Source organism: Triticum urartu, chromosome 7, assembly GCF_003073215.2.
Source record: "Triticum urartu cultivar G1812 chromosome 7, Tu2.1, whole genome shotgun sequence".
Taxonomy (NCBI): domain Eukaryota; kingdom Viridiplantae; phylum Streptophyta; class Magnoliopsida; order Poales; family Poaceae; genus Triticum; species Triticum urartu.
Genome location: NC_053028.1, coordinates 711728168 through 711741990, shown reverse-complemented (window position 1 = coordinate 711741990; position 13823 = coordinate 711728168). Strand labels below are relative to the sequence as shown.

The window sequence follows — 13823 nt, the reverse complement described above, 5'->3', positions numbered from 1 at the left end:
GCCAGCCCTTCAGGACTCCGCGCGTACGCTGCGAGCCTATTTGACAGAAAACGCGTCTAATAGGGGGTCCATTACTTGCGCCAATTCTGCGCCTTTTGCGCCCGATACAGGCGTTTCAACAAACGGGCGCACACCCCCCTCCCCTTCGTTCGCTACTAATGGGCCGGCCCATCTCCACGTTCGCTATATCTTTCTATAACGCAAAAAAGGGGATCGAAGGGAGATTCAAACCTGCGACCTACTGCTTCGTGAGAGTTGGCAACAACCATCGAGCCACCTAACCTGGTGTGCAGAGTTACATCTTTTCTCTCCTTTCTTCTTTCTTCTTTCCTTTTTCCCTTTTTCCAAATTTTCTTTTTTCAAATTCGAGAATTTTTCTTCCTTCACGGCTTTTTTTCTGAAAAATGGACGAACTTGGTGTTTACAAATTCAATGAACTTTTTCCATAATCGATGTACTTTTTTCAAATTCGATGAACTTTTTTTAAATTCGGTGAACTTTTTTCGAGTCCGATGAACTTTTTTTCCAAATTTTGATGAACTTTTCTCAAATTTGGTGAACTTTTTTCAAATCCGATGAACTTTTTTTCAAATCTGATGATTTTTTTTTTCAAATCCGATGAACTTTTTTCAAATTTTGGATGAACTTTTATCAATATCGATGAACTTTTCTTTCAAATTCAATGAAAATGTTCAAATTCGTGAACTTATTTTCAAATTTAATGAACTTTTTTCTCAAATACACGACTTTTTCTGAATTCATGTTAACATTTTTTTAATTCCTTTTTTTCATTTTTTTTCATTTTTCTCAGAAAGTCAAACGTAAATGGTGCAAGGAGGACCAGTCAAGCACGAGTGGTCAACTGCCAAACGAGTGTCTTTTATTGTCGAGGCAAACCGAGCGAACGGAGCGCATCGAGAGAAGAAGAGGCGCGTTCCGTGCAACAACTTGCCTGGCAGTTGGGCCGGCCCATGGAGCGGGGGCGCGTGGGCGCTGCCTCCCCTACCTGGCGCTGAAGGCGCTGAGGAGGAGGTCTCATTACTTGCGCGAGCACTATATCTTGCTTCACGCGACTGCTTGTTCTGTCTCACTCAAGGGAATGCCCCGCTCTGTAGCTACTGGGCCGGCCCGTTAGTGTACGTTTGAAAAAAATTAAAGAAAAATGGGATAAACAGGATTCAACCCTTGGTCTGCCAGCTCACAGGCATCTCTGCTGGCCACTACGCCAGCTTCAGCTTTGTGCAACATAAAAGGGTGTGATGTAGGTGAGGGTAAAAGAGTTGGTTTTGCATTAGTTTTTCCGGGATTTGGTATTTCTTTTGTCTTTCTTTTTTCACCGTTTTTTCTTTGTTCTTTATTTTTTTTCCCTTTTCTTCTGTTTTATTCGGGTTTCTCTCTGTTTTTTTTGTTTTTCCTTTCTCTTCTTTTCTTTTTTCTTATCCTTTTTTCTTTTCAATTTTATTTTGGCTTACCTTTTTTTTCATTTTTTATAGGTTTCCTTCTTTTTTGTTCATAGAATTTTCTTTGTCAATTTATGTATATGTTCATATTGTGTAGGAATCTGAAAATTATGTATGATCAAAGTCATTTATGTATATGTTCATATTTAGAAGAAAAAGAAGGAGAGAAAAAAGGAAAATAAGAAGAGGAAGAAGGAGAAGAAGAAGAAGAATAAGAAGAAGAGGAGAGGAAGAAGAGGAGAAATAAATAAGAAGATGAAAAAGAAGAAAAAAAAGGAGAAGAAGAAGGAATAGAGGAGAAGAAGAAGAATTATTCTTCTTCTTCTCCTCTTTTTTTCTTTTTTTTCTTCGATCTCCTCCTTTATTCCTTTCTTCTTCTCCTCTTTTTTTTTCTTCTTCTTCCTCTTCTTTTTTTTTTTTTCTGGTATGTCGTTGTCGATATACCCCCCTCCCCGATAACTTTTAGTAAGTACTACTTAGAAAGTGTTTAATGAAATTAGTTAGAACTAGGTAAACTTGTTTATTTTTAGTAAGTACTACTTTATTCTATTTATAGTAAGTGCTTAGTAGTTGAACTAGTTGATTTAATAAAACTGGTTTATTTTACTATAGAAGTATTTTATTTTTAGCAAGAAAATTAATAGAACTAGTTTATTTTTTTTAGTTAAAGCAATTATTCCCGCATCGACGTGGACGATGCCTATCCCGCATCCTCGTCGTCGAGTCGGCGGAGGACGACACCTGCTTGACCAGATGGGCCATGTCTGGGACTGGGCTCCGTCGGGGTGGTACTGGGAGGCGCTACCTTCCGGGGGGCGTAGCTTGGTGAGGAGCCAGCCCGTCGTTGACCCGATCCTTGTTTGGTGGCGGTCGCGTGGGCCAGTGACGGTGCCGAGGCTTCCGGACACCGCGGAGGTGGTACGTCACCGTGTCAGCGAGGAGGACCAGCACGTCCGTCGCTACATGGTGGCGTTGGAGGGCAGGTTCGAGAATACCTGGCAGGTTCTTTAGGGATCTCACTGGAGCTATGATCCTGTGATGGTTCCTTCCCTTTGGGTGTCCACCGCCCGCGCTGATACCCGTCGGGCGCTACGGTTCTAGCTGTACTGGCGATATGTATGATAGTATTCGACGTGTATTAGTGATAATATTCGACGATGTACGGACACATGGAGATGATGTAGTTTTTCTTATAATTGAATGCATCCTAATTTGAATACTACTTTATTTTGTGATTTGATTTTTCTTATTGAATGCTCAAATTGGAGAGCACTATGCAAGGCATATGCATATGATTAGTTGAATAATAATGATCTAATTTAGTTTTTGTAGTACATATATATATATATATATATATTTAATTGTACATGTTTAATCTTTGAATTATGAACGTAGGAAATGTCATCATCGGACGACGGAAGTCTCCCGGGGGAGTGCGACTGGTACCACGACGATCGAGGTCTGTGCGACAGGCCTCACCTGGACGATGATCGGCGCTTCAGCATTAAGCTCGAGGAGACCTTCGAAGTTGAAACGGTACGCAACGACGACAAGTGTTTTTTTCATAATTAAGCATGACTTCAACTATTTCAACGTGTAATTTTCATCTTTTACAATTCGAGTATAGTTTATCCCATGCCATGCAAGACGCTATGTCTTGGAGAGGATGGATTTTGAAGACCATGAAAATTTTGAAACGAAGAAAATTCACCTAAGGACCCATCATGATGTGGATTTTGAAATAAAGCTGTATAATGCTGAGAGCGTAACCCATTTTGGTTGCAAAAATTGGGAAGCATTTTGCAAATTGTATGATTTTGATGAGGGTATGCTTGTCACCATGGATCTTGGTGATCCTGAAATCGAGCAAGACAATATGGACATTTGGGTCCTTGTTGATACGCCTCCAGTTCTACCGCTATGTGAGTTTCTCAAACATAGTTAATTATTAACTAATTTATATTGTTCATTTCAAAATAGTTGACAACTTATTTCCATTGACAGCTTATTTTGAAGTATCAAAGAATGTGCAGAAGATGGTAGATAGAACTTACTACACCGATGGCTCTGAGTTAACTTACAAGGAGAAAAATCATCTGGTTGGATTTTGTAATGATCTTGAGAATTACAATATCTACAATCGAACTCCTCAACATTATGGTCAATACGTGCCACTAGTGCACGTGTTGAACTACGGTAACTACTATGGAGATACCCTGGTAAGATTTTTTACTATTACGACATACGTGCATCTTTTGCATACTTCTATATAAAACTAGTACTTCATTGCTAACTATGAAGTTATTACTATGTTTTTCAACAGATAATCCCAGAGGATTGTGTGCCTCATCTGATGTATGAGCATGGTCGCCTTGATGTTTTGAACATATATCCAGGTCATCCTACGAATCTCAACTGTCCATACCGGATTTCTAAAAGAAGTGGAGACATGCAAATCAGAGAATGGAAAAATGTATGGACACTCGTAAAGAGGTTCTTGGACGCAAAAGGAAGCGCGGCGCAAGAATTGAAGACAGGATGATCTCCATTCTCCATAATGGAGAGTCAGGGTCTATACTGTTTTATGCTATTTTACCTTAAAGATGGTATTTAGGTCCTACTTAATACTGATGATCATGTGCTAAGAACAATTAAGTAGGGTTGGGTTCGATGACTATGAGAATGATGATCGTATGACTTGTTATTAATAACGAGTAGAAGTTCTATCATGATGATTAGTAGGACTTATTATTATGATGATGCATGATGTGAGCATGAAGAGTTATTGTACATATATCAGTGGGTGAAATGAACATGGATTGGATTGAAGTGAAGGCAACATGCATGTGGTGCATGTCGAAAGTAGTACTAATCCAAACTTGATCAAGTTAGGGTTAATTAGTATTACTTTCGACATGCACCACATATGTTGCCTTCACTTCAATCTAAGCCATGTTTAGGCATAGCATAGCGTTGGTATAAACCAAGCACGGAGATATAAGAGAGGACACTTCTATCTATTAGCTAGCTAATAACAAACTAAATTAACCCCCAAAACCCCTAAACAAGCCCCTTTCAAAAAAAAACCCCAGCCACAGAAATACTGACGCGTGGATGCCTATTGGTCCCAGTTGGTTCCACCAACCGGGACCAAAGACCCTCCTGCCTGGGCTCGGCGCACCGGCCACGTGGAGGCCCATTTGTCCCGGTTCTGGTTAGAACCGGGACTAAAGGGTCAGGGCATTAGTAACGACCCTTTAGTCCCGGTTCAGGAACCGGGACAAAAAGCCCTTATGAACCGGGACAATAGGCCCGTTTTCTACTAGTGCAGCTCCTCCTCATCGTGCAGCCGGTCACGCTCCAGCTTCATCACGTCTTGCCGCTTCTCACGGCGGTCTAGCATCTCGCCTTCTCGACACATCTTTGTTGAAGCTTCGCCGGACTCGCTACTCCCAAGACATCTAAGTTACAAGTAGGACTCAAAACAAATATGCAGATACATAATCAAGATTAAAAGGCCTAACAGAGCTCCTATGTTGGTTGTTGACGTGTTAATAATCATGTGTACGTAATTTCTGACTCAGTTCTTTTATTTGGTCACCCAACAACATGACTCGATAACACCAGGAAAAACAAAAATAGCCGCAACGTGATCTGGTACACTTATCTTTTATTGCTGGAAAGACTTCCATTTTATTCATCAATGTCATTATAGTACAAAGAACCACCAAATAACATAAATTACATCCAAGCCCGTAGACCCTCTATTCATCAATTGGCACACTACTGGCTTACATGTCACTGGCTCGACCCAATCGAGTTTACAAATTTATTAATTTACTGTAACATAACTAATCTGGTCTCAACGCACTTAACTTCATTGAAGATGGACGACGTACATGGATGGAGATCATCGGTGTGTGCTTGAAGCAGTTGGACGTGTGGGAGCGGCACGACTACGACTTGTCGTTGCGGACAAGGGTGGGGCCATCGTCCTAGCCGTTTTTGAGGTCGGCGCACCTGGCTGCAGTGTCCTCGGTTGGTTTGAGGCCACCGTTGCTCTAGTTGACATTCTGGAGGTCGTGGATGGAGCGGCTCTTGTTGACATTCTTGAGGTCGCAGAAGGAGCCACCGCTACTGATGCTGCTAACATTCTTGAGGCTGCGTATGGATTTGCCATTGTTGACGTTCTTGAGGTTGCAGGCGGATTTGTCGTTGTTGGCGTTCTTGAGGTTGCATACGGATTTGCAGTTGTTGAAGTTCTTGAGGTCGCATACAAATTTGCCGTCGTTGAAGTTCTTGAGGTCAGATGCGGATTTGCTGTTGTTGACGGTCTTGAGTTTGCGGGTCTCGAATTAGCGGGTTGAGCCGACGTTGCTGATATTCTTGAGCCCGTGGGCGGAACTGCCATTGCTGATGTTCTTGATGTGGTGGAAGAAGCCACGCTGGCTCAGGATCTTGAGGCCCCAGGAGTAGTCACCCTTGGTAATGTTGTTGAGGCAACCAACGGAGGCACTGTTGTTGACGGTCTTGAGGTTGCCGCTAGCGTTGGTGTTCTTGGGGTTGTGGACGGACCCGCCGGTGACCTCGCCTTCTTCTGACCAAGAAACCTTCCTGGCAACATGACGCGATTTAGATCTTCTTTCTTTTCTTCTTCGAAATGAGGTGAGCTGAGCTGAGTGAGGTGTATGTGGTGTCTGCTTTGCTCCAGTTGGATTGAGGAAGCCTGCATCGATGGCAATGTATATATAGGAGCATAAAAGGTTGTTGACATGTTCGACCGGTCATTCTCTTTGGCTTTGTTGGAAGTAGATATGCATATTCATTGCATGCATTAGTTATTGATCGACGGATGAATGGACTAACGGATGGATGGATGGATGGATGCGGTTGGTCAATGGTCGTGGTCGTCGCCGCGTTGGTCTTCCTTTCTTATACATCAGAATTAGCGTTAGGTGGAGATTAGGAAGGAGACAACTAATAGAGTAAGGATAAATTGTATAAACAAGATGCATGATGTGGTACAAGTGGCGATCCATCTGTGTGCCGACTCGGTCGGGGATTGTGCACAAGGCATGATTGTGGTCTGTTAGTGATGGTCAATCATGGATGATTGTTTCCTTTGCAGTAAGTGTACCTATACTGCATGCATGCAGTAGTACAAGTGGCGATCCATCTTGTCCCTTGTTAACCAGCACTGGTTCGGTCGAAGAGCATAGGGCATGCCACGACCACCACCACTACACTCGTCAACTATATATTAGTCAAATTATACTTGATTAGGTAGGTAGGCTTAGACCATGTCAAGATTCAAGAAAGAATATTGCCTTCCTCGGCTCTTCCTTTCCTAGTTAATTTGGTCGTCGAGGTACCATTGCATTGCAATGGCCACAAGTATTGGAGTAAGTTAAGTATGCCAAACATGTGCCAGCTTCTGTCGATCGGTGAGACGCTGTAGGTATTAGATTCACCGGAGTCTTGCCACTACGTAGTCTAGCTTCTGATTTGGCACTCGAACTCAGCTGGCCACATTTTTTTCGAGAAACTTCCAATCTATCCATCTTCAATCATGACAGTACAAAGAACAACAAAGGTAATAAAAATTACAACCATGTTCGTGGACCACCTAGCGACGACTACAAGCACTGGAGCAAGCCGAAGGCGCGCCGCTGTCATCGCCCCTCCCTCACCGGAGCCGGGCAAACCTTGTTGTAGTAGACAGTCAGGAAGTCGTCGTGCTAAGGTCCCATAAGACTAGCGCTCCAGAGTAGCAACCATCGTCGATGAAGAAAATCGTAGATCAGAAGGATTAAACCAGTAAATACCTAAACAAAGACGAACGAAGACCGGATCCAAATAGATCCACCAAAGACTAGCACCGATCGAATCCCGCAAAATCCGACGGAGACAAACCTCCACACGCCCTCAGCTGGCCACATGACTCTTCCAGTCACCGAACTGCCGACACAATCGCCATGGTGATCACAAATAATGCAGGCTCTCTAACAGTAAATGATAGAAAAGAAACTGGGTGGACACAGGGAACATATATGTCACCCTTTCTTTTTAATCATCACCGCACCACCTGCTACACATCTTGACAACACAAGAGAAAAACTTTACTTAACGTGAACTAGCACGCTTCTGGCCTACATGCAAACTAGCTATGTGGACTTCACGGGCTAGATCGAAACGAGTTCACAAATTGACTTATTGCAACCTAAACTAACCTACTTGACACAAACACACCTCACCTAACAATCGAGAATGCAAATTGACTTATTGCAACCTAATCTAACCTACTTGACATAAACACACTTAACTTCATCATGTGGGCCAACGTGGATGGAGATCTCCGAGCAGCTCGATGGGCGGCTGGTCTCACTTGTTTTTGGGCTTCTTCCTGGACAGCAGGATCTGCTTCTTCTTAGATGCCGTGGGATTCGTCTTGGTCACCACCTTCTTCTTCTTAGACGAAGCAAACGGTGCCTTCTTCACCTTAGCCTTCGCCTTCTGAGGGAGATACTTTGTACCTGGCTTTCCCATGACGCGATCTGCTTCTCTTCTTCTTTTGGTCGATGTGGTGTTTTCTTTGCTCTGGTTGGGTTGAGGGGGCCTGCGGCAACGGCTGCATTTATATAGGCCGGGCAACACGCTTCTCCCATGGTAATTAATGGTTTGGTGACATTGCCGGCACCAGTAAGTCTCTTGATTTGTTTTTTTAGAAGGATTGTTATTGACGGATTAATGCGGTTGGGTTAATGGTCGTGGTCATTGCCGTGTTGTTGTTCTTCTTCTTCTCTTCTCCTCCTGATTATACTACTATTACTACTACATCAGAGTTAGCTAGAGTTAAACAAATGAATTAGCTAGCGTTACTGATTAAGTTTTAGGTACATATGTGTAGTCATATGCGTATGCATATCTACTTCACGAGTTATATAGATCGGTGATGTACGCATACACGCTTTTGTTGTTGTATCTTGCATAACATGTTCAACTAGTTCTTGAGCTTGGATTATCTAACCAATTCTAATAGTGTATGGTCGATCATGTATACATGGCATATATATAAGGTATGTATGATTAGGGTGTTTAGTACAGCAACTAGTTGGCCTAGCACTCGAGGCAGCGGGATAAGGAGTGTCTTGACACCATGATCAGGGTGCTGATTGCGGCTGGGTGTCTTCTTGCGTTGCTTCTTTGACGGTGCTATGTCAGCTCCATGGAGCTTTGTACCCCATGTTTCTTTTCTTTCCGGGCATAATTTCTGCGTTTGCCCTAGCAGGCCCTTTATCTTTATGTTTGACCCTTGAACTTGTTGTAGAGACGTGATGGTTTGCCTTTATATATAAAGCTGGGCGAAAGCCTATTTTGAGACTCGGTGACCCCGCCTAAGGACTTGTGTGATGATGAGTGGGACAAGATACTCGATTTGCCTATCATAGGACTTGTTGAATGCAAGGTGCTTAGAGAAATAAGCCAACTTTTCTTCATACATCAATGCTTATTTGTAGAGGATAGATACTTAACTAGGCACCCTTCCTATAGAGATAACCGATGGTGCTTAAACAAGAAACTTAAAGGTTTTTCTTTAATCAGCGGACGTTAACATACATGAATGTACACTCCCCTATGAATGCACACACTCACACTCTATCCCTTATGAGCACCTCCGAGAAATTGAATCAACAGGTCGTGAGATTGATTAAATCACACCATGTGCATCGCTGTGATGGGCTCGTCGCTTACACCCAAAGAATAAGTCGTTATACCCTGAAATATATCTGGAGAAGTGCAGACACCCTTCTCAAGTCAAGAACTTGAACCCGGTTGGATAGCTTCCACCACAAGGAACATAAAAAACTGTGCTATGCTCAATTCACCGAAGAGATAATGGTTTGCGACGTATTAACCCTATATGTATCTCTTTTCCTACTCTTTCTTTTTATTCAACTACGCGACAATAACCTCCCACATGACTCATAACACAACACAAGGAAAAGAAAAGGACTTCACTTGGCCGCAACGTGAACCAGCACGCTTCTGGCCTATAGACAAGCTAGCTACGGATTCTTTAGGAGTGATCGGATCGAATCAACTTTACAAATTAACTTATTGTAACAAAAACTGAACTACTCGACAGAAACACACTTAACTTCATCCTGGCCAGAGGACGTCGATCAACGCGCGGCTGCTGTCACCTTTTTCGAGGCTAATTCTTCTTAGACGGCGTCGTCTGTTTCATCTACTTCTTCTGAGGCTGGAGCGGATTCCTCCTACAGGCCGCTGTCTTCGTCAACTGTGTATTGCTTGACGATGCCTTCTCTTTCTTTGGGGGAACCTTTGCAGCTTGCTCGCCCATGACAAGATCTGCTTCTCTTCTAACAATTCTTCTTGTCCAGTGAGGTAGCTGAGGTGAGGTGGATATAGTGCTTACTTTGCTGCGGTTGGGATGAGGAAGCCTGCGGCAATGGCTCCATATATATAGGAGGGGGAATGTCTTTGAGAAAGCGCTCCGGCCGGACGACGCGCTTCCACCGTGTGTGAGAATGGTTTGGTGGCGTTAATGTTGCTAGTGCCAGTTAGTCTCTTTTGTTTTGTTTTGGGGAGTAGATATGTACTATATTCAACGCATTGTTCTTCATGGACGGGTATGCGTTTGGGTCAATGGTTGTGGTCGCTGCCGCGTTGGTCTTCGTTTCTTCTCCTGCTCCTTATATTACTACTAACATTAGAATAAGTGTTGGTGGTGCAGTTTTGGTAGCACACGCCATACACTCACACGGCTTGTTAGTTGTTAGTCATATATATGCATGTACTGTACGTCAATCATCATTGATGTAGTAAGTACATACGATGTTGCCGTTGCATGACATGTTTTGGTAGAGCTTGAGTTTAGATTAGCTAAACCGATTGTTATGAATATATCATGTGCTACAAATCTTGTATATATGTTTGTAACTTCGTATATTAGTTAGGTGTCGAGTTGAGAAACGGGAGACAAGGGAGTTATTTATCGATGTTCAGACCTAGTGAGGGAGAAGTTTTCTCTATTCTTTTCAACGGAATTCTTCAGTTATTATGGCTTGTTCACTATTTGGTTTTTGGGTGTTTGCCTAAATTCGAAACTTTTTATGGCGGGCCAAAAATATGCCAACCTTTTCCCCTCAAAATGGTTGGACCAATACTGAGGTGCGGGAGACAAGAGGTGGTACCATATGCCAGCGTATGTCAAGTGTTTGGAACAAATGCATCACATTACACATTAGATGTATAGATGTTCATCATACATTTAAAATATTAAGATGCTTTTGAAAAATCTCTCCTTCTGAAATCCTAACTGCCATGACTCAATTATGCAGGGATTCTGGAAAGCATACTAACTACCTAGTATGAAGTAGCCATATGAACTAACTATTGATCAAACTAATCTATCCATATATACCTAGTGTTGATTCAGTCGGAAAGCATGAGGCATGCCGCGCCACTAAAGCCATCAAACATTAGCCAAATTATATTTCATCAGCTGGCCAGTAGGCAAAGATCATGTCAAGGTTCAAAAATGAATAGGAGTCGGCCGGCCTTCACATCGCATGCACAAGCTGCCTAGCTTCGTCGACCTTCTCTTCTTTATTTAATTTACTCCTGTTTTTCTTTGCAGGGTTGGGTTGAGGGAGCCTGTGGCAACGATTGCATTTATATAGGCCGGGCAACACGCTTCTCCTATGGTAATTAATGGTTTGGTGACATTGTCGGAACCAGTAAGTCTCTTGATTTGTATTTTTAGAAGGATTGTTATTGATGGATTAATGCGGTTGGGTTAATGGTCGTGTTCATTGCCGCGTTGTTCTTGTTCTTCTCTTCTCCTCCTCATTATACTACTATTACTACTACATCAGAGTTAGCTAGAGTTAAACAAATGAATTAGCTAGCGTTACTGATTAAGTTTTAGGTACATACGTGTAGTCATATGCGTATGCATATCTACATCACGAGTTATATAGATCGGTGATGTACGCATACACGCTTTGGTTGTTGTATCTTGCATAACATGTTCAACTAGTTCTTGAGCTTGGATTATCTAACCAATTCTAATAGTGTATGGTCGATCATGTATACATGGCATATATATAAGGTATGTACGATTAGGGTGTTTAGTACAGCAACTAGGTGGCCTAGCACTCGAGGCAGCGGGATAAGGAGTGTCTTGACGCCATGATCAGGGCGCTGATTGCGGCTGGGTGTCTTCTCGCGTTGCTTCTTTGACGGTCCTACATCAGCTCCATGGAGCTTTGTACCCCATGTTTGTTTTCTTTCCGGGCATAATTTGTGATGTTGCCCTAGCAGGCCCTTTATCTTTATGTTTGACCCTTGAACTTGTTGTACAGACGTGATAGTTTGCCTTTATATATAAAGCTGGGCGAAAGCTTATTTCGGGACCCGGTGACCCCACCAACGACTTGTGTGACGATGAGTGGGACAAGATACTCGATTTGCCTATCTTACGACTTGTTGAATGCAAGGTGCTTTGGGGAGCTTCTTAGAGAAATAAAACAACTTTTTTTATGCATCAATGCTTATTTGTAGAAGGTAGATGCTTAATTAGTCGCCCCTCCTATAGAGATAACCGATGGTGCTTAAACAAGAAACTTAATGGTTTTTTCTCTGAATCAGCGGACGTTCATATACATGAATGTACACTTCCCTATGAATGCACACACGCTATGAGCACCTCTCAGAAATTGAACCAACAGGCGGCGAGATTGATGAAGTCACCACATGTGTATCGCTGCCCATGGGCTCGTCACTTACACCGAAAGAATAAGTCGTAAAACCTTGAAATATATCCGAAAAAGTGCAAACACCCTTCTAAATTCAAGGGCTTGAACACGTTTGGATAGCTTCCGCCACAAGGAAGCTAACAAATTGTGCTACGCTCAATTCACCGAAGAGATAATGATTTACGATGTATTAACCCCTATATGTATCTCTTTTCTAACTCTTTCTTTTTATTCAACTTACTCATAAAACAACACAAGGAAAAAAAAAGGACTTCATTTGGCCGAACCGTGAACCAGCACGCTTCTGCCCTATAGACAAACAAGCTACGGATTCTACAGGAGTGATCGGATCGAATCAAGTTTACAAATGAAGTTATTTGTAACACAAACTGACCTACTCAACAGAAACACACTTAACATCATCCTGGCCTGGGGTCGTCGATCAACGTGCGACTGTTGTCATCCTTTTCGAGGCTAATTTTTCTTAGACGGAGTCGTCTGTTTCATCTGCTTCTTCTGAGGCAGCAGCGACTTCCTCCTAGATGCCGCTGTCTTCGTCAACTGCGTACTACTTGACGGTGCCTTCGCCTTCTTTTGGGGAACCTTTGTAGCTTGCTCGCCCATGACAAGATCTGCTTCTCTTCTAGTAATTCTTCTTCTCCGGCGAGGTAGCTGAGGTGAATTGGATATATAGTGTTACTATGCTCCGGTTGGGTGGAGGAAGCCTGCGGCCATGGCTCCATATATATAGCAGGGAGAAGGTCTTTGGAACTGCACTCCTGCCGGACGACGCGCTTCCACCGTGTGGGAGAATGGTTTGGTGGCGTCAATCTTGCCGGTGCCAGTCAGTCTCTTTTGTTTTGTTTTGGGGAGTAGATATCCATTATATTCAATGCATTGTTCTTCATGGATATGTATGCGGCTGGGTCAATGGTTGTGGTCGCTGCCGCGTTGGTCTTCGTTTCTTCTCCTCCTGCTCCTTATACTACTACCACATCAGATTAAGTGTTGGTGGTTCAGTTTTGGTAGCACACGCCATACACACACATGCCTTGTTAGTTGTTAGTCATATATATGCATGTACTGTACGTCATTCATCATTGATGTAGTAAGTACACATGATGTTGCAGTTGCATGAGATGTTTTGGTAGAGCTTGAGTTTAGATTACCTAAACCGATTGTTATCATGTGCAACCAATCTTGTATATATGTTTGTAACTTTGTATATTAGTTAGGTCTTTAGTTGAGAAACGGGAGTCAAGAGAGTTATTTACCGAGGTTCAGACCTCGTAAGGGAGAAGTTTTCTCCATTCTTTTCAATGGATTTCTTCAGTTATTATGGCCTGTTGACTATTGGTTTTTTGGTGTTCGCCTAAATTCAAAACTTTCGATGGCGGGCCAAAAATATTTCAACCTTTTCCCCTCAAAATGGTGGGACCCATACTGACGTGTGGGAGACAAGAGAGTGGTAACAGGTGCCAACGTATGTCGAGTGTCTGGACCCACATGTCATGCACAGATCATTTTATTCGTGTTAAATTTAGAGTAGAAGCATGTATCTGTACAGGACACATGCCAC

General features: G+C 42.7%; 1 pseudogene; it reads right to left on the bottom strand.

Moving 5' to 3' along the window:
• Positions 1-5133: 5133 nt before the first annotated feature.
• Positions 5134-6250, bottom strand: LOC125523770 (annotated as a pseudogene).
• Between the last annotated feature and the right edge of the window lie 7573 nt (positions 6251-13823).